The 3,325-nt window shown below is 41.7% G+C and overlaps 1 protein-coding gene across 10 annotated transcripts in view; it reads right to left on the minus strand.

The window, feature by feature from the left end:
- Positions 1-3,325, minus strand: part of LOC109851662 (homeodomain-interacting protein kinase 2) — a 44,797-nt gene that overhangs the window by 23,231 nt on the left and 18,241 nt on the right. Inside the window, exon 2 of one of the 10 annotated variants that reach the window (XM_020421964.1) lies at positions 1,453-1,541. The exons of the other annotated variants lie outside the window; for them this stretch is intronic. The gene's annotated coding sequence lies outside the window, so the exon portion shown is untranslated. The remainder of the gene's footprint in view (positions 1-1,452; positions 1,542-3,325) is intronic. 10 annotated transcript variants of the gene reach the window in all.

Genomic DNA, 3,325 nt, shown 5'->3' on the forward strand with positions numbered 1-3,325 from the left:
TATCAGTATTATGTTAATTTTACATTGAAGTAATAATCAAAACGTCGTAACACAAGAAAAGTTCTACATTTTGACGCACGATTTTTTACTGTGTAAAATTGTTCCGAGAAAACGAATCTTCTCCTCGTCGTACGTAGCAGCTGAGAAATCCTGGTTTTGCCGTCGTCGTCCCGGGGCGACGGTTCTTATCACTAGGATACATTAAAATGTTTCGAAACAACCTGTCGGTTCGGGGTACACTATTTTAAGAACTTCGTAACTCCTCGCGCGCACCTTCTTCAACCTACTTCAGAAACATGTTTGTAAATTTCAGACGCGCGCTGTGATGTTGCGCATTAAAAATTATAATTGCTATGAATGTGAAAATAAGGCCTGCGCCACGCGAAACGCGACCTACAAAGGATGAAAAGTAGTACTGGTACACCAAGAGACACTCTCAGACGACGCACCGTCGTTGCTTCTTACAACGTTCTACGTCATTCGACATCGATCGATAAGTGTTCGATTGAAGAGAGTTCCGAAACCAATACATGTACGAGCGATCAAATGTTCTCAATTTTCTTGATGCGCGCGAGCGACAATTTTTTTTTTTTGTCGTTTTGCTACGTGTTACGAATTCGCATAATTTCTTCTGAGATCGGCACCTACATACATATATACACGTGTGGTATTGCACAATGCCGTTTGTGACTCACAGCCGGAGTTCGCAATGCGAATAATACGGGACGAAACGAAAACATCCGATCGATCGCCGTATCCCGAACATCTCGGAAACGCGAAGCGCGATTTCAATTCTGCCCGTCTCAAAACCCCCTCGCTCTCCCTTTTCTCTTCGTCCTCTTTTCCGTCTTCATCTATTTATCATATCGACACGCATCTCGTTCTGCGTCTATCGTCTCCCGTCGTCGGTTTATTAGACACAGACGCGATTTGCTCTAATTATATCGCTGACTATCAGAAATAGCGCAAGTCGGCGTGTTATGAACGACCTACGGTACCACGAGATACAGTTACGTTTAAGTTAACCGGCTCGACACCCGGTCGGATCTTAACAAACTGGTGCAAACCAAGTAGCACGACCGTGCCGGTTGCCTGGCGGGATAAAAAAAAACCAACAACAACAAAAATACGACGTCGCGCTTTGACGCAAGTTTGTCGTCAGTGTGTTGCGGGAAGGGGACGGGCGTCTCGTTCTCCAACACCGAAACAGCAAAGATTGATTGAAACACGTTTACGTGAGAAGGTCAGATGCGACATCAATTGCGTGCGATCGTACATACAATAATAGTTAAATTGTGTGTTCGTGTGTAGCAAAGCGCAAGGTATGCGGAGAACAACTCGTAAATGGAAATGACAGCAATCCACTTCGTCGAAACAACGTGCAAGTGTAACTCCGCGAAATTCGCCGGGCGCTTGAAAGACGGGGTGTGAGCATTTTGAAATAATACATACTTCGTCGGAAGATCACGTCACGGTGACTCAGCTGCCTCAGTAAAAGTAACGAAACTTTACGTCACCCTGTACAGCAGCAGCCCCCGCACCTGTAATCCGTATATGTACTGTACGTTCGTGCGAGTGTAGGATATATATATATATATATATGTATGTGTATATATATATATATGTGTATATATATACAATATATACACATACATATATATGTAGGTATGCATCGCGCGATGAGTCAAGCCCGGATCGATTGATGAACGGGGAAATCCGAGCTTGTGTGACCGCCGTGCGCTGCACGGCGAAAAACTTTCGCGGCAAATTGCGAGGCGGTCAAGTAACAGCAAAATTCGAGTGACCGTCATCCGTCGCGCGACGGGTTTATGACTGTGCACACACAGTCGTGTATCAAAAAACAAAAATAAAAAAAAAAAAAAATAAAAAAAACAATACATAAACCGTAAGGTTACACGGAAAAAAAAGATTTGCTAGAATAGCAAGAAATTAGTTACTATATGGCCAGCAAAAAAACATTTGTTAAGTTTATTAAAATTTTTGTTTCGCTAATAAAACATTTTGTTGATGAAACAAAATATTTCGTAGAGTCAACCATTTTTTTTTTTGCTAACCATATAATAGCAAAACTTTTTTTTCCGTGTACGAATAGACGACGAGCAGATTTACGATGACTTTTTGAAAGCAATTGAATTTCTATTCGCTTCGAACCGTTTTCACTTTTCAATAATAGTCCCACATAACACTTAGACAGAAAATTACTATCTTCTTGTAGAAAAGTCATATTTTAGTATATTTTTTACAAGTTAAAAAAAAAAGATTCTCTTTTCTTTTAATTTCTAAAAACGTCATAGAAAAAAGATTTCCAACGCTCTTAAACGTAAGGTATTTTTTACGGTCAAAGTGAGAACACAAAGAGAACAAAAATAATCCATAAATATCTGTGTCGAGAACATCGACTGATTCACACGATGGGGGGTGATATTGTTTAGTAAATTTCTGTACACGAGAGACTTTAATTTCAATAATCGAGAGAGAGAGAGAGAGAGAGAGTGTGTGTGTGTGTGTGTGTGTGTGTGTGTGTGTGTGTGTGTGTGTGTGTGTGTGTGTGTGTACGTGTATATGTGTATGTCTAAACGTGTCCGTAAAGCGAGCTTCAGGTAGTGCACTTCGGTGAATATCGTAAAAAGACACGTCGAGAGTGAAGCTGAAAAAGCGCCTTTAAAAAAAGAGACCCGGTGATATTGCTGGGAAAACGAACGCCTACGTTGCGCGGCAACGTAAAGGTTATCCATATTTAAGATGTTACTTTTCCAAGTCGTTAATGCGTAGGAAGTGCTTAATATAGACTGGCGCAAAATTCATCAGAAAGATAGGCCTCATACGATATTCGCGACACGCATTTGCACACAGCTACGCGGTATACGTAAGAGGCATTTTGTTCCCGACAAATTTGCGCTGTGTGAATCTTCACGCTGAAAAACGAATTATCCTGTTACTTGTTTTTCTATCTTCGCGAAAAATTATTGTTTTTTCCGAAATTATATCGCGCAAATTTCGTCCTCGTGTGTGTGTGCGCGCGCGACAGATAAGAGGCAATATAATTTCCCGAACGTTTTTTTAATAATGGAATCGCGTATTATCTCGCGCGGTCACGGAAGCATAGATGTTGCGGTCATGCACCGGTGACCGGTCATTCACTGATGCGCGCATCTACTCTGAATCAAGAGGCACGGTAGTGCCTCGCGCCAAGTTTCACGCGCAACGAAGTTGCGCTCGAACTGCGCGAGCACACCGTGCCTATTATACGCGAGATTCATGCAAAATAGAAGTGGGAAGATTTTCTCAAGGCAATATCTAAGTA

Source organism: Pseudomyrmex gracilis, unplaced genomic scaffold (assembly GCF_002006095.1).
Source record: "Pseudomyrmex gracilis isolate BER0280 unplaced genomic scaffold, ASM200609v1 scaffold_0, whole genome shotgun sequence".
In the NCBI taxonomy this organism is placed as follows: Eukaryota; Metazoa; Arthropoda; class Insecta; order Hymenoptera; family Formicidae; genus Pseudomyrmex; species Pseudomyrmex gracilis.